This window comes from Macaca fascicularis, chromosome 6 (assembly GCF_037993035.2).
Source record: "Macaca fascicularis isolate 582-1 chromosome 6, T2T-MFA8v1.1".
Classification (NCBI taxonomy): domain Eukaryota; kingdom Metazoa; phylum Chordata; class Mammalia; order Primates; family Cercopithecidae; genus Macaca; species Macaca fascicularis.
In genome coordinates, this window is record NC_088380.1 from 145,707,241 (window position 1) to 145,725,492 (window position 18,252).

The 18,252-nt window shown below is 45.1% G+C and overlaps 1 pseudogene; it reads left to right on the forward strand.

Annotated features, from left to right (window-relative positions):
* The first annotated feature begins 9,177 nt into the window (after window positions 1-9,177).
* LOC123574210 (U6 spliceosomal RNA) lies at window positions 9,178-9,274 on the forward strand (annotated as a pseudogene).
* Window positions 9,275-18,252: the final 8,978 nt, after the last annotated feature.

Consider the following 18,252-nt stretch of genomic DNA (forward strand, 5'->3'; position numbering starts at 1 on the left):
GAAACTTCATTCATTCATTTATTCAACACATCTTTATTGAACACTTATGATGTGCACTGTTGTTCTAGGTGCTGCAGATATATCTGTAAACAATGAGATGAAAATAGTTACAGCATTAAAAGTTAAATGCTGTCATTTCACAAAATCGCTTGGCACCAACCCAATTAATAAATAATACAAGTGCAAAAAAAAAAGGCACTAAAATCTCCTGAAAGTGCTTAGTTATGAGGTCATCCAGGTATTACAGACTATGCTTATGTTGTTATTATTACTTTGTTAAGATTAATCCTGGCCTGGCACGGTGACTCAGCCTATAATCCCAGCACTTCGGGAGGCTGAGGTGGGAAGATTACTTGGGCTCAGAAGCTCGAGACCAGCCTAGGCAACATGGCAAAAACCCCATCTCTACAAAAAATACAAAAATTAGCCAGGTGTGGTGGCATGTGCCTGTAGTCCCAGCTACTCTGGAGACTGAGGCAGGAGGATCACTTGAGCAGGGGAGGTCAAGGCTGCAGTGAGCCATGATCCTGCCACTGCATTCCTGCCTGGGCAACAGAGCGAGACCTTGTCTCAAAAACAAAACAAAACAAAAGATTAATCCTGAAATTAAAACAAATAGTAAGCTCCTTATTTTTTTCTTTTCTTTTCTTTTTAAAATAGAAACAGGGTCTCACTATGTTGCCCAGGCTGGTGACAAACTCTTGGGCTCAAGTGAACCTCCCACCTCGGCCTTCCAAAGTGTTGGGATTACAGGCGTGAGCCATTGTGTCCAGCCAGTAAACTTCTTAAAGTTTACTCAAGACATCTGAGAACCAAGGGATATATGAACTCCAAGTTTGAGAAACACCAATTAAGGAGCCATTAAACAATTTAAATAGGGAAATAGCCTGGGTTTACATCTTAGAAAGATCACTCTGCAGCCATATGGAGGGAACGTTGGAAGGGGTGGAAGGCCAGAGGCAGATAGACCAGTAAAAGGCTTCAATAATCTAGGTGTGACTCAGATGTGTGACTGTTCACACTGTCAGCCTCATAAATCCTGTGGCCCCTTCACTGACGTCCATCTGAAATTAAGTCACACCACACACTGGGTGGCTTTGGAAGTTTTCAGTGAAAATTTGTATAGTCATGGGGGGATCATAACATACATTGTTTCCATTGAAAATTCAGCTTTGGGCCGGGCGCGGTGGCTCAAGCCTGTAATCCTAGCACTTTGGGAGGCCGAGACGGGCGGATCACGAGGTCAGGAGATCGAGACCATCCTGGCTAACACGGTGAAACCCCATCTCTACTAAAAAAATACAAAAAACTAGCTGAGCGAGGTGGCGGGCGCCTGTAGTCCCAGCTACTCGGGAGGCTGAGGCAGGAGAATGGCGTGAACCCGGGAGGCGGAGCTTGCAGTGAGCTGAGATTTGGCTACTGCACTCCAGCCTGGGCGACAGAGCGAGACTCTCTCTCAAAAAAAAAAAAAAGAAAATTCAGCTTTGAGGTGGGCGCGGTGGTTCATGTCTGTAATCCCAGCACTTTGGGAGGCTGAGGTGGGCAGATCACTTGAGGTCAAGAGTTTGAGACCAACCTGACCAACATGAGGAAACCCTGTCTCTACTAAAAATACAAAAATTAGCTGGGTGTGATGGTGAGCACCTATAAGCCCAGCTACTCGAGAGGCTGAGGCAGGAGAATTGCTTGAACCCAGGAGGCAGATGTTGTGGTGAGCCGAGATTATGCCATTACACTCCAGCCTGGGCAACAAGAGCAAAACTCCATCTCAAGAAAAAAAAAAAGAAAGAAAATTCAGCTTTGAACATGTCTTTCCAAATTCTCACACAGTCACTAATCCTTCTCAGCTCTTCCTTCACCAAGCTGTCAACTGACTTGTCTCTTCTAGTCCCTCTTTTCTTGATCTCTTAAACCCTGGGACTCCAAATTCATCATCCGTTTATTTTGTGGGGCAATTGAGCTTCTACTCCAAAATCCCAGGATGTGCAGGAAAACAAAGGGCCCTTTGATTATAAGACATACCCTACAGGAAGTTACAAATAACTTTTTAAGGTCTATCCTTAAGAAAAAGCTGGTAAGGTCCTTATCAAGAGCAAAGCTCTGTAATGGAGACAAGAGATGGAGACATGGCAGAAGGAGAATCAGGAACATGGCAGGGAAAACCAGCCTAAGGCCCAAATGTAAGGGTTCAAGGGGTGGATCACAAACAGTTCTCATTAGGTCTCAGAAACATGGTTAGGGCCAGGCATGGTGGCTCACACCTGTAATCCCAACACTTTGGGAGGTCGAAGCAGGTAGATCACGAGGTCAGGAGATCAAGACCATCCTGGCTAACATGGTGAAACCCCATCTCTACTAAAAAAATTAAAAAATTATCCGGGTGTGGTAACACGTGCCTGTAGTCCCAGCTACTTGAGAGGCAGAGGTAGGAGAACTGCTTGAACCAGGTGTAGCAGGACGAGCCGCAGACAAGAACCCCTCAGACACCGAGTTGTGGAAGGAAAGAGCTTTATTCAGCTGGGAGCGTCTGGGAGCGTCGGCGGACTCATGTCTCCAAAAACCGAGCTCCCTGAGTAATTCCTGTCCCTTTTAAGGGCTTACAACTCTAAGGGGGTCCATGTGACAGGGTCATGATAGATTGAGCAAGCAGCGGTGCGTGACTAGGGGCTGCATGCACCAGTAATCAGAACGGAACAGAACAGGACAGGGATTTTTACAGTGCTTTTCCATACACTGTCTGGAATCTATAGATAACATAATTGGTTAGGTCAGGGGTCAATCTTTTAACTGCCAGGCCTGGAATACAGTGCCGGGCTGTCTGACTACTGATTTCACTTTTGTCTTTTCCTTAACTCCTACTTTTTCTTTGAGGCAGAAATTGGTCATAAGACAATATGAGGGGTAGTCTCCTCCTTACAGGGAGGCGGAGGTTGCAGTGAGCCAAGATCGCGCCACTGCACTCCAGCCTGGGTGACAGAGTGAGACTCCATCTCAAAAAGAAAAAAAAAAAAAAGATAGAAAGAAACATGGTTAGAATGGATTGCCTGCTTTATGCTCAGAGGTGCCCAGACAGAGTCTGGTTCAAAACCCAGGGTGATACCAATATATAAAGAAAAGAAGGGTAGTGAAGGGAAGCGCAAGGGGAGAAAATGATGGGTGGGGTAGAGAGAAAATATAACAGAAACCAAGAGAAGAGTTTCAAGAAAGAGGGAGCCAGCAATACAAAACTTCACGGAGAGGTCCAGTATGAGGAAAACTGGAGAGAAGTCATTGGATCTAGCAATTAAGGTGACTTTCTAAGAACAGTTTTGATGAGGTCTTTTTTTTTTTTTTTTTTTTTGAGACGGAGTCTCACGCTGTTGCCCAGGCTGGAGTGCAGTGGCGCGATCTCGGCTCACTGCAAGCTCCGCCTCCCGGGTTCCCGCCATTCTCCTGCCTCAGCCTCCTGAGTAGCTGGGACTACAGGCGCCCGCCACCGCGCCCGGCTAATTTTTTGTATTTTTAGTAGAGACGGGGTTTCACTGTGGTCTCGATCTCCTGACCTTGTGATCCGCCCGCCTCGGCCTCCCAAAGTGCTGGGATTACAGGCTTGAGCCACCGCGCCCGGCCGATGAGGTCTATATTTAAGACACTCTTGATTACAGATCCAAAAGCCGTTTTCCCACTCTTCTTCCTTACTTTCTGAGACCAGCTCGGTCGTGGAGACCCTAACCCACCGTAAAGGAATTAAAGACACACACACACAGAAATACAGTGTGTGGAGCCGGGCGCGGTGGCTCACGCCTGTAATCCCAACACTTTGGGAGGCCAAGGCGGGTGGATCAAGAGGTCAGGAGATCGAGACCATCCTCGCTAACGCCGTGAAACCCCGTCTCTACTAAAAATGCAAAAATTGGCCGGGTGTGGTGGCGGGCGCCTGTAGTCCCAGCTACTCAGGGGGCTGAGAGGGGAGAATGGTGTGAACCCAGGAGGCGGAGCTTGCAGTGAGCCAAGATCCGCCATTGCACTCCAGCCTGGGCACGGAGCCAGACTCAAAAAAAAAAGAAAAGAAATATAGCGTGTGGAGTGGGAAATCGGGGTTTCACAGCCTTCAGAGCTGAGAGCCTCCAACAGAGATTTACCCACATATTGTCAGCAATCCAGTGATAAGCATTGTTTCTATAGACTGTAGATTAACTAAAAGTATTCCTTGCGGGGAAACAAAGGGATGGGCTCTGGCTAGTTAACTGCAGCAGGAACATGTCCTTAAGGCACAGATCGCTAATGCCGTCCTGGGTGGGCCAGGTGTTCCTTGCCCTCATTCCAGTAAACCGACAACCTTCCAGTGTGGGTGTCATGGCCATCGCAAGCATGTCACAGTGCTGCAGAGATTTTGTTTATGGCCGGTTTGGGGGCCAGTTTATGACCAGATTTGGGGGCCTGTTCCCAATACTTACTGGCAGGGACTGCCTCACATTGTAAGGCCTCAAAACTGCTAGATACTTTGCCAACACCCCTCCTCCAACCTCCTTTAAACCTAGGGGTGGACATGTGACCCAGTTCTGGATAATGGAACTTCGGAGGAAGTTTTCTGGAAGATTCTGAAAAGGATTTTCCTCCCTAAAACAATAAATATGTTCAGGGAGAAAGCTTCCTTTTTATTTTCTTTTTTTGAGAAGGAGTCTCCCTCTGTTGCCCAGGCTGGAGTGCAGTGGCGTGATCTTGACTCACTGCAACCTCTACCTCCCAAGTTCAAGCGATTATCGTGCCTTGGGCTCCCAAGTAGCTGGGATTACAGGCGTGCACCACGACACTCAGCTAATTTTTGTATTTTTAGTAAGAGACGGGGGTTTCACCATGTTGGCCAGGCTGGTCTCGAACTCCTGACCTCAAGTGATCTTGTTGTAACCGAGCAAGTTATAGAGAAACGCCACACTCTGAGACTAATTCAGGAGTTCTTTATTGCTGGCGACCAAGAGACGCTAGAGCTTAAAATTCTCTCGGCCCCGAAGAAGGGGCTAGATTTCTTTTTGGTTTTTTGTTTTTTGTTTGTTTTTGTTTTTTTTTGAGATGGAGGCTTGCTCTGTCGCCCAGGCTGGAGTGCTGTGGCCGGATCTCAGCTCACTGCAAGCTCCGCCTCCCGGGTTTACACCATTCTCCTGCCTCAGCCTCCCGAGTAGCTGGGACTACAGGCGAGCACCACCACACCCAGCTAATTTTTTGTATTTTTTAGTAGAGACAGGGTTTCACCGTGTTAGCCAGGATGGTCTTGATCTCCTGACCTCATGATCCGCCCGTCTCGGCCTCCCAAAGTGCTGGGATTACAGGCTTGAGCCACCGCGCCTGGCCTATATTTCTTTTTATACCTTAGTCTAAATAGGGAAGGGGGAGTCTAGTTGAAGCAATTTTACAGAAGCAGAACGTGCAAAAAGTTAAAAGATAAATGGTTACAGAAATCAGTTACAGAAAAATAAACAGTTCCAGGTGCAGGGGCTTAAACTATCACAAAGAGATAAATGCAGGGGTTTTGGGTACCATCAACCAAGTGCGTTCCCAGGAGCTGCTGGTACAGCTTGCCTCACTATCTTATTAGTAAGTGCATTCCTGGATGTGCTTGGAGTCAGCTTGCACCAGTTATGTCCTTAAGTGGGGGGGATAAGGGGCTGCAAGTGAAGAAACCAAAATGGAGTCTGTCTGGCTCTCTCAGCTAAGAGAGAGTCAGTCAGGTTAAAACAAAGTAGGGTATCACAATCTGCCCACCTCAGCCTCCCAAAGTGCTGGGATTATAGGTGGGAGACATCCCTTGCTTTTCTGCCTTGGGAGTTGCCATGTGAGCTCATGCTATTCAGAGCTGTGACAGCCATCTCAGGACTATGAAGAATAAGCCCAAGAATGGGGCAAATACTTTGAGGTCAGTGAAGAGGAAATGAGAAAAGCCTGGCTATTTGATGACATTACTGATGGCTGAATTAACCAAACCTGGACCCACCTATCTCTGGGTTTCTTGTTATATGAGATAAATAAATGTCCTTACTACTTAATTCACTGTTGGTCAATTATTTCATTATTTACAACCACAATACATGGTGGCCAGAATTACAGTTATTGAGGAAGGAATGAAAAACAAGAAAGTAAAGATACTAAGATATTCTCCAGTGGTTTCTAAATGCCAGTCAAAAAACCACCTACATTAAAATCACATGGGGCTGGACACACTGGTGATCAGCTTACATTCCTGTAATCCTAACACTGAGAGGCTGAGGCAGGAGGATTGCTTGAATCCAGGAGTTCAAGACCAGCCTAGGCAACAAAGGGAGACCCTCTCTCTACAAAAAATATTTAAAAATTAATTTAAAAAACTTAGCCGGGTGTGGTGGCATGTGCCTGTGGTCCCAGCTACCTGGGAAGCTGAGATGGAAGGATCACTTGAGCCCAGGAAGTTGAGGCTGCAGTGAACTGTGATCACACCATTGCACTCCAGCCTGGGCAACAGAGCAAGATCATGTGTCAAAAAAAAGAAAAGTAAAATTACATGGGCTCTTCTTTATGTCCTTTATTCTGATAATATTCTGATTCAGTAAATTCAGCACAGAGCCCAGGGATCTTCCTCTTTAATAAGAGCCTCAACCAGTACACCATTTTGGAAAATCATTGTCACTTTTGTTTGTTTGTTTGTTTGTTTGAGATGGAGAATCTCGCTCTGTCGCCAAGGCTGGAGTGCAATGGCGCAGTCTCGGCTCACTGCAACCTCCGCCTGCCGGGTTCAAACGATTCTCCTGCCTCAGCCTCCCAAGTAGCTGGGACTACAGGCACCTGCCACCACACCTGGCTAATTTTTTTGTTGTATTTTTAGTAGAGACAGGGTTTCATTATGTTGGGCAGGCTGGTCTCAAAATCCTGACCTCGTGATCCCCCTGCCTCAGCCCCCCAAAGTGCTGGAATTGTAGGCCATGAGCCATTGCTTCCAGACTTTGGTTTTTTTTTAATTTTTTTTTAGATGGAGTCTCGCTCTTGCTGCCCAGACTGGAGTGCAATGGTGCGATCTCTGCCTCCCAGGTTCAAGCAATTCTCCTGACTCAGCCTCCCAAGTAGCTGGGATTACAGGTACCTGCTACCATGCCCAGCTATTTCTTTTTTCTTTTGTAGTTTTAGTAGAGAGGGGGTTTCACCATGTTAGCCAGGCTGGTCTTCCACTCCTGACCTCAGGTGCTGGGATTACAGGCATGAGCCACGATGCCCAGCCTATTATTCTTTTTTTTTTTTTTTTTTTGAGACAGGGTTTTGCTTTGTTGCCTGGGCTGGAGTGTAGTGATTCAATCATAACTTTCTGCTGTCTTGAATTCCTGGGCTTAAGCAATTCTCCCACTTTAACCTCCCGAGTAGCTAGGACTACAGGTGCACACAACCATGAGCAGATAATTTAAGAAAAAAAACTTTTTTTTTTTTTTTTTTGTAAAGATGGGGGTCTTACTCTGTTGTCTCACTTTGATGGAGACTGAGTCTCCAACTCCTGGCTTCAAGTGATCCTCCCACCTCGGCCTCCCAAAGAGCTGGGATTACAGGCGTGAGTTACTGCATCCAGCCTCACTTCCTTATAAAACTAAATATACACCTGTCCTATGACTGGCAAATCCACTCTTAGATATTTTACCCAAGAAAAATAAAAACATATGTCCACAAAAAGACATGCATGAGAATGTCCATAGCAACTTTTTAAAAATATAGATAGGATAGATAGGAGCTGGGCACGGTGGATCACACCTGTAATCCCAGCACTTTGGGAGTCCAAGGCGGGTGGATCACGAGGTCAGGAGATTGAGATCATCCTGGCTAACATGGTGAAACCCTATCTCTACTAAAAATACAAAAAAAATTAGCCGGACATGGTGGTGGGCACCTGTAGTCCCAGCTACTCGGGAGGCTGAGGCAGGAGAATGGCATGAACCCGGGAGGCAGAGCTTGCAGTGAGCCAAGATCACACCACTGCACTCCAGGCTGGGTGACAGAGTGAGACTCTGTCTCAAAAAAAATAAAATACAATAAAAAATAAAAAATAAATAAAAACATAAAAATATAGATAGGGGTCTTGCTTTGGTGCACACGCTGGTCTCAAACACCTGGCTTCAAGCAATCCTCCCACTTCAGCCTCTCAAAGTGCAGGGGTTACAGGTGTGAGCCACCCTGTCCAGCCCATAGCAACTTTATTTACAACAGCTAAAACTGGACACAACCTCAAATAATCATAACAGAAAGACAAAATACATTGGAGACGGGACAATCTATTATAAGGATTACCAGCCAGATGTGGTGGCTCATGCCTGTAATCCCAGCACTTAGGGAGTCTAAGGCAGGAGGATCATTTGAGGCCATGAGCCTGAGACCAGCCCTGTCTCTACAAAAAAATTATATTTGTTTTGTTTCTTGTTTTGAGACGGAGTTCTTGCTCTGTCGCCCAGGCTGGAGTGCAGTGGCGCGATCTCAGCTCACTGCAAGCTCTGCCTCCCGGGTTCATGCCATTCTCCTGCCTCAGCCTCCCAAGTAGCTGGGACTACAGGCGCCCGACAACAAGTCCGGCTGATTTTTTTGTATTTTTTAGTAGAGACGGCGTTTCACCGTGTTAGCCAGGATGGTCTCAATCTCCTGACCTCGTGATCCGCCTGCCTCAGCCTCCCAAAGTGCTGGGATTACAGGCGTGAGCCACCGCGCATGGCCAACAAAAAAATTTTAAATAGACATGTGTGGTGGCACACAACTGTAGTCCTAGCTACTCAGAAGGCTGAGGTGAGAGGATTGGTTGAGCCCAAGAGTTCAAGGCTGCAGTGAGCTATGATTGTGCCGCTGCACTCCAGTTTGAGCAACAAAGCAAGACCCTGTCTCTTAAAAAAAAAAAAAAAAAAAAGGCCAGGCACAGTGGCTTTTATCTGTAATCCCAACACTTTGGGAGGCCAAGGCAGGCAGATCATGAGGTCAGGAGATCGAGACCATCCTGGCTAACATGGTGAAACCCCGTCTCTACTAAAAATACAAAAATTAGCTGGGTGTGGTGGTGTGCACCTGTAGTCCCAGCTACTCAGGAAGCTGAGGCAGGAGAATCATTTGAGCCTGGGAGGCAAAGGTTGCAGTGAGCCGAGATCTCACCACTGCATTCCGGTCTGGCAACACAGCGAGACCTCGTCTCCAAAAAAAAAAAAACTCCCTCTGCCAGCACATATACTAAAATTAGAAAGATACAGAGAAGATTAGCGTGGTCCCTGAGCAAGGATGACAGCAAATTTGTGAAGCATTCCATATTTTTATGAAAGGATTACTAAGTAGCATTGAAGGCCTGATCACAACTGAAAATCAGACATTGGAGCTAGTGAACATAGTTTTTCGTTTTCTCTAGTAGCCTGAAGCCAAGAGGCAGAAACAGGGAAAACGAACCTTGTCTGATCTAACTTGTGGAAATTAGAGTAGGAGGAGGGACAAAATGACCAGAGGCAAAGGAACTGGAGGTAGTGGTGAGAATGGAGGGAAAATTACTCCATTTGTCCGAGAGCAGTTTAGAAACATACTGTGTGGAGTTTCCCTTGTTCTGTTCCCCACACTTCTGTGCTTCATGCCTCCACCTAGACTCAAAGGTAAGAAAATCAGCTAATCCTCTTTGTACATTGGGACTCAGGCTTAAAGGAGAGAAGGTAGTAGAAGCCACAGTTTGTGTTAAAAGGAGGCTCAGCAACAGATCCAGGACAAGGCAGGGGTGCCCCTGAGATGTTGCTGTAATGTGGGAAAGCAAGGAAAGGCAGAGGCAAATCCTGACTTTGTGTGGCCACCAAGGAGGATGATGCTGCTCTGAGGGTTTGAGGAGCCGTCATCTGTGATGTGTGGCAACTCACGGCCTGAAAAATTAACTGGGCTGCTCCAGATAGGAAATAAAATGGAAATTCTCTCCAAGCAGGTGTCCCACTAACTCAGCAGGAAGCTGGGAACTGATTTGCACGTTCCAACATCCTCTTCTCTCTCCCTTCTCCCTAGTCACAGCTGGTTTTACACTGCTCTCCGGGGAGGGGCATCAGAGATGTACAGTCTTACAGAGCTGGGAAAGAGGCTTCCTTGGGAGAGAAGACCAGGAAAAAAGAATGGAAATGGTTGTACCATTACAACTCTAATTTCACTTCCTCTCTGTTCCTGCAGGTTCAGTAGAAGGAAAAAGAGGTAAACTAATACTTGCGAAAGGTCTACTTCATGTTGGCTGGGCGCAGTGGCTCATGCCTGTAATCCTAGCACTTTGGGAGTCCGAGGTGAGTGGATCACTTGAGGTCAGGAGTTCGAGACCAGCCTGTCCAACATGGTGAAACCCTGTCTCTACTAAAAATACAAAAATTAGCTGGGCGTGGTGGCAGGTGTCTATAATTCTGGATACTTGGGAGGTTGAGGCAGGAGAATCACTTGAACATGGGAGGCAGAGCTCACAGTGAGCTGGAATGGCACCACTGTACTCCAGCCTGGACAACAGAGCAAGACTCCATCTCAAAAAAAAAAAAAAAAGGTCTACTTTGTGTCTAGCCCTATGCTGAAGACTTTCACATTAATCCTGCCAACAACTCTGCAAGTCCAAAATCATACTTGTTCTTACACATAAGGAAAACGGAGTTTGGGGGAGCAGAAATGTCACGCAGCTGGCAAGGGGCAAGCCAGGGACCCAACACAGGGCAGTCTTACTCAAACTCTGAACTTCTTCTACTCTAGTAAGCTGAGTCATGTTTTCTGTGTGTATTAAAGATTAATTGGCCCTATGGTTAGTGTAGGCACTGCACACAGTTTGTCAAGCACTGACTTGTGGGAGAGGGCTCAATTACCCAATTCCCAGGGCACCTAGGGACACACAGACCAATGACTGAGACTGTTATTCATCAATAATAATAACAGCATCAACAATGAGATCCACCATTTCTTGAGATTTTACTAAGTGGTGAGCAACTTTTTAAGTGCTATATATGTATTATCTAGTATTTATTCTCACCATAACCCCGAGAGGGAGCCAACAATTATCCTTTCAAGAATCCATGGAACATCTGAAAAAACTGATCACATGCTAGGCCTGAAAGCACATCTCGTCAGAAACCAAAAAATCAATTTGTTAGCAGCAGAACATAGCTGAGTCACAAGTCATGTGGCACCAGAGTATATTACCAGTGGCGAATCTGCATGGGTCTGCAGCAATGCTGATCCTTGCCTCCTCAGAGGAAATAATTTGACCAAGGGGCATAAGGCAGAAGGAGAGACCGAGGCAAGTTTTAGAGCAGGAGTGGAAGTTTATTACAAAGCTTTAGAGCAGGAGTGAAACTAAGTAAAATACATTTGGGGCCGGGTGTGGGGGCTCACACCTGTAATCCCAACACTTTGGGAGGCAGAGGCGGGCAGATCACCCGAGGTCAGGAGTTCGAGACCAGCCTGGCCAGCATGGTGAAACCCCATCTCTACTAAAAACACAAAATTAGCTGGTCATGGTAATGTGCGCCTGTAATCACAGCTACTTGGGAAGCTGAGGCATAAGAATCGCTTGAAGCCGGGAGGCGGAGGTTACAGTGAGCCAATATTTGGGACTCTGTCTTGAAAAAAACACAAAGGAAGTAAAGTACACTTGAGAGATCACATGCGTGGGTTTTATATGTTGTCATACTTCTGGGGTCTTGCATTATTTCTCCCCTGATTCTTCCCTTGGGGCCTTCGGGTGGGCTGTCCGCATGAGCAGCGGCCTGCTAGCTTGGGAAGGGAGCATATGCAGTGTGCTTACTGGAGTCATAGCATGCTCGCTTGAGGCATTCTTCCCTTACCAGTCTAGCATTTCTAGAGCAAGGTCGCATACCAGTTAAACTCCACCATTTTGCCTCTTAAAGTGCATTCTTGGGCCCCCTCGCCCAACTCCTGAGATCTTACCAGAAAGCTGCTGATAGCAGTTTCAGGTGTTTTCTATATATTAGGAGCCTGCCTTTCCCTGGTACTGGCTGTGACCAATTATTAGTTTAGAGAGACAGTTAACAACTGCCTAGCCATCCCCTGATGGTCACCTGGCATTCCTGTTGTGTATGTGTTGAGAGGAGCCCTCTCCTGCCCTGCTTATGCCTTTCTAAGCTACCTACTGTAACACTTGACTTTCTCTAATCAAAATAGAATTCAAGGCCAGGAACGGTGGCTCATGCCTGTAATCCCAGCACTTTGGGAAGCTGGGGTGGGGGGATCAGTTGAGCTCAGGAGTTTGAGACCAGCCAGGGTAACATAATGAGACCTCATCTCTACAAAAAAATAAAAAATCCTTCATCAGCTTAGGGAGATAAGATAAATAAATTAAAATTAAAATTAATGAATTAAAAAAAATTTTAAATTAGCTGGGCATGGTGGCACATGCCTGTGATCCCAGCTACTCAGGAGGATGAGGTGGGAGGATCGCTTGAGCCCAGGAGGTCAAGACCGCAGTGAGCTGTGATCACACCACTGTACTCTCTTCTGGGTGACAGAACGACACACCATTTCAAAAAAAGCAAAAAAATAATAAAAATAATAATAATAGAACTCAATGACAGAAAGATAACAAGAGCCCCATGCATTTGGAAATATTTCTAGAATTATGGGATAAAAAATAAATCAAAATGCAGATATTTCAAAATAAAAAAATAGCCATAGAAGACAAACTGGTATTTAAAGGGAAATGTATGACTTTAAATGCTCATATAAGGAAAGCAAGCTGGGTGCAGTGGCTCACTGCTGTAATCCCAGCACTTTGGGAGGCTGAGGCGGGCAGATCACCTGAGGTCAGGAGTTCGAGACCAGCTTGGCTAGCATGAGGAAACCCTGTCTCTACTAAAAATACAAAAATTAGCCAGGTGTGGTGGCATGCGCCTGTAATCCCAGCTACTTGGGAGGCTGAGGCAGGACAATCGCTAGAAGCAGAAGTCGCAGTGAGCCGAGTTTGCACCATTGTACTCCAGCCTGGGTGACAGAGTGAAACTCCATCTCATAAATAAATAAATAAAAATACAAAAATTAGCTGGGCATGGTGGCGGGCACCTGTAATCCCAGCTACTCAGGAGGCTGAGGCAGGAGAATAGCTTGAACTCAGAAGGCAAAGGTTGCAGTGAGCCAAGATTGCACCATTGCACTCCAGCCTGAGTGACAAGAGCAGAAAAAATAAAATAAAATAAAAGAGATGCTATAGAGAATCAACAAAACTTTTTTTGACAAGCTCAATCAAGAAAAAGGCATAAACAATATCAAAACATTTAAAAGGGCCGGGCGCAGTGGCTCACGCCTATAATCCCAGCACTTTGGGAGGCTGAGGCAGGCAGATTACCTGAGGTTGGGAGTTCCAGACCAGACTGACCAACATAGTTAAACCTCATCTCTACTAAAAATACAAAAATTAGCCAGGCATGGTGACTGGCCCCCGTAATCCCAGCTGCTTGGGAGGCTGAGACATGAGAATAGCTGGGTGACAGAACGAGACTCCATCTCAAAAAAAAAAAAAAAAATTTACAAGAAGATATAGCTGTATAGCAGAAAATTTAAAGTCATAAGAGAACACTGTAAAAAAAAATCTTTTAAAGCAATAAGTTTGAAAATTTTGATGAAATGGGTAATTTCCCTTAAAATGGAAAAAAAAAAGTCCTATAATGGAGATGTTATTATTTTTTCTTTTCTACAGATAAGAAAACTGAGGAGCAGAGAAATAACTTGGTCAGATTCCCATAGCTGGTAAGAGATAGAGTCTAGATTTGAAGGCCCAAGCAGTGGACTTCTGATTCATCTTCCCTCTTTCCCTCCCACAAACATTTACACTGAGCACCTACTAGACACCAGTCATTGTGCTAGGGATTACAGGGATAAAAGACAAAATTCTTGCCCTCTGGAAGCTCCCAGTCTAGGAGACAAGAATGGGCCAAGACTAGGACAAGTAAAGCACCCAGGGCACAAGATTTAAAGATGTGTTCATTCTCACTTGCAAAACTACTTAAATTTTGCGCCCTAGCCCCGGCTCTCCTAATAAGCATAACCACAACTGCAAAAATGCATGCTTTCAACAACTTGAAGCCAGTAAGACTTCTGAGCTTCAGATGTGAGGAAAGGGCATTCTAGGCAGGGGGACTAGTACGAGCAAAGGACAGAGCAGAGAAGCCACGTGACCACTGATGGGAACTACAAGCAGTTTGGTATTTCTGAGGCACACAAATCAATGCAAGGTGGAGAATGGCAAGAAGAGAGGGTGGAGGAGTGGCCAAGGTCCAGGTCATCGCAGGCACTTTATATCATGCTAAGGAGCTTAGACTTTACCCTAAGGGTTTAAGCAAGGGAGTGACATAGACATAACAGTATTTTATAATAATTCTTCTGGCAGGAATGTAGATGGTGGTGGGGATGGAAACAAAGCAGAAAGCGAAGAGATGAGTTATAAGGCTTCAGCAGCATCCAGGAAAGAGAGGAAGACAGCCTGCACTAGGGCAATAGTAATTGAAATGAAGAAAAGGAAATGGATTTGAGAAATATTTGAGATGCAAAATTGGCAGGACTTAGTGGTTGATTGGATGTGGGAGGTGAAAGTGTGGAAGGAATTATGAATGAGGCCCCTCATCACCTAGTTTTTATCCTGAGTGACTAGAGAGTATAGTAGTGGCGGCAATGTCCATCCATCTGTTTCTCAATTCATTTCTGTTTCTCAATTCATACACCCAATAATGTATCCATCTGGTTAGTATTAATTCATTCATTTGTCCATTCATACATCCATGTATCCATCTATCAATACAACTATACTTTGATCAAATTCTTATGACATAACACCATGAAGAATGAATATGTAAAAAGGCACAATACTTGGCCTCACTAATTTATTCATTCATTCACTAAGCTTTTATTGATATCCTCCTATGTGCCAGATACTATTCTAGGTAATGAAGATATAGCAGTGAACAAGCAGAAAAGGTCCTGATTTTAAGGGCTTAATGTTCTAGTGGGAGATACAGATAAAATGCAAAGAAATAACAATTTTTTTTTTTTTGATACAGAGTTTCGCTCTTGTTGCCCAGGCTGAAGTACAATGGCACTATCTCAGCTCACTGCAACCTCCGCCTCCTGGGTTCAAGCGATTCTCCTGCCTCAGCCTCCTGAGTAGCTGGAATTACAGGTGTCTGCCACCACACCCAGCTAATTTTTTGTATTTTTAGTAGAGGCGGGGTTTCACCAGGTTGGCCAAGCTGGTCTCGAACTCCTGACCTCAGGTGATCCACCAGCCTCAGCCTCCCAAAGTGCTGGGATTACAGGCGTGAGCCACCGTGCCCAGCCAGAAATAACAGTTTTAGATATGAAACATATTTGTAATAAAAGAAAGCAAGGCTCCTTGGAAATATGGCTGATTTTAGGTTGGGGCAGAAAATATATAATGCAAGCCTGGAGAATCTTGCAGTATCAGAAGGAAAGGAAGAGTTCAGACAAAAACACATGTTGGGAGTGTGTCAAAGGGACATAGGAACCAACTGAAAGAACTACCAGTGACCAAAATTGGAACCATTTGAGCAATAAAATGAAGCATTATTAGATTAAAACCCAAAGTACAAAATAAATATCCCTAAGTATATATGGACATAAATGAATTAACTAAATAAACAAATGGCAAAGAGAAAAATCTTCCTTGCAGAATTCCAAATAATTTATTTAGACACTTCTCCCTTAAGGACGTGGATTACAACTCCCCACTCCTTCAGTGTAGGCTGTGAATAGTAACTTAATTCCAAAGAGTATAGGATGGGAAGAGGGAGATAAAGGACTAACTTTTTTTTTTTTTTTTTTTTTTGAGACGGAGTCTCGCTCTGTCGCCCAGGCTGGAGTGCAGTGGCGCGATCTTGGCTCACTGCAAGCTCCGCCTCCCGGGTTCACGACATTCTCCTGCCTCAGCCTCCCGAGTAGCTGGGACTACAGGCGCCCACAACCGCGCCCGGCTAATTTTTTGTATTTTTAGTAGAGACGGGGTTTCACCGTGGTCTCGATCTCCTGACCTTGTGATCCGCCCGCCTCGGCCTCCCAAAGTGCTGGGATTACAGGCGTGAGCCACCGCGCCCGGCTATAAAGGACTAACTTTATAGTGTAGAAACCTGGCAAATGTAAGCTTAGGTGATCAAGCTTAAAATCAATAGTAATAAGTCATGTTGCTTGATATGATGTGATGAGAATGTCACTTTACTTCTCTGGTCTTTCTTCCAGAACTCCATAACCCTAATTCATGAGAAAAACTTAGCTAAATCCCAGTCAAAGCACGTTCTACAAAATATTTGACCAATACTCCTCCCAAGTGTTAAGGTCATTAAAAATGAAAAAAGTCTGACTGCCAGGCGCAGTGGCTCACACCTGTAATCCCAGCACTTTGGGAGGCCGAGGCAAGCGGATTGCTTGAGCCCAGGAGTTCGAGACTAGCCTAGACAACATGGTGAACAGCCCTGTCTCTACAAAAAATACAAAAATTAGCGGGTGTGATCATGCACACCTGTAGTCCCAGCTACTTGAGAGGCTGAGGTGGGAGGATCGATTGAGCCCAGGAGGTCGAGGTTCAGTGAGCCGTGATTGCGCCACTGCACTCCAGCCTGGGTGACAGAGTGAAACCTCGTCTCAAAAAAAAAAAAAGAAAAAAAGAAAAGAAAAGTGGCTCAGAGCATGTGAGGAATGTGGGGGTCTGCAAAATTTATCAGGCACAGAGAGAGACATGAGCCTGAGACTCAGTTACATACCCTAACCCATGCCTGGTGGAAATTGTTTAAAGGTATTTTGTTTTTCTTCTTTCCTTTAGTTTCAGATTAACTGATAAATTATCTAAAATGTTGCCACAAGTTGCACAATGTGATCCTCACTCATTATTTTCATGTTCCTGGAATTTGTGATATAAAGAACAATGTATAGTCAATCGATAGCTTATGTTATTTTAATGAACCAATAAATTATTGGTAAACAATTTAGGAACTATCCTCTCACTTCTTTTTTTTTTTTTTTTTTTAACCTTTTAAAAACTCTCTTGTAATTGCTGCTAATTAGAGCATATATTCAGGGCAACTTGAACCTATGACTCTGGGCTGTGGTTTTCAACCATGGTCCAAATAAATTATCTATATTAATTTGATTCATTTTATTATTTTAGGTCAACAGTGCCTTACCAATGTAAGATGATAATAAAGGGGGAAACTGGGTGTGCAGTATGTAGGAACTCTATACTGTCTTGCTAACTTTTCTGTAAATCTAAAACTATTCTAAAATTAAAAGTTTGCCCAGGTGCCATAGTTCACACCTGTAATTCCAGCACTGTGCCAGGCCAATGAGGGAGTGTTACAGTCTCACCAATGCACCACAGTGTAGCAGTCTCTTGTTGTGAGGTATCACCTGGAGTTCTTTGATAACCAAGAGAAATAAGGAGAACAGACACAAAAGGTGAGGTTGGAGTGAAAGTTTAAAAAGCAAAAGAAGGTTGGCCAGGCATGGAGGCTCACGCCTGTAATCCCAGCACTTCGGGAGGCCAAGGTGGGCGGATCACCTGAGTCGGGGAGTTTGAGACCAGCCTGACCAACATGGAGAAATCCCGTCTCTACTAAAAATACAAAATTAGCTGCGGGTGGTGGTGCATGCCTGTAATCCCAGCTACTCGGGAGGCTGAGGCAGGAGAATCACTTGAACCCCAGAGGCTGAGGTTGCGGGGAGGCAGAGGTTGCGGTGAGCTGAGATCGCGCCATTGCACTTCAGCCTGGGCAACGAGCGAAACTCGGTCTCAAAGAAAAAAAAGAAAGAAAGCTCTCAACACAGGAGAGGGAACCAGAAGAGGGTTGCCGTATTTACAGTTGAATGCAAAAACTTTTATAAGAAACAGATGAGGGCTTGGCATCTCATTTGCATGTGGCACGAATTTCTGGTAGCTCCACCCCATCCTCCTAGTGCACATGCGGGCCCTTTGCTTGAGTTACTCTATATTGCTTTGTTCCCCTTACTGTGCATGTGTCAGAGGACAGAATTTTCCATTGCGGGCATCTGTGGGCAAGTCTCCTGTGTAGGCTTTCTTATCTATGCGGCTGTGGGAACGTCTTAGACAAGCCCCTTTGTGGAAGTTCTTTTGTTTGAAAGAATTCAACCAAGGACCCACCCTAACTGCCTGCCTGACTAGCTTCTTATTTTTTTTATTTTTATTTTTTTTTATTTTTTATTTTTTTTTTTTTTTTTTGAGACGGAGTCTCGCTCTGCCGCCCAGGCTGGAGTGCAGTGGCCGGATCT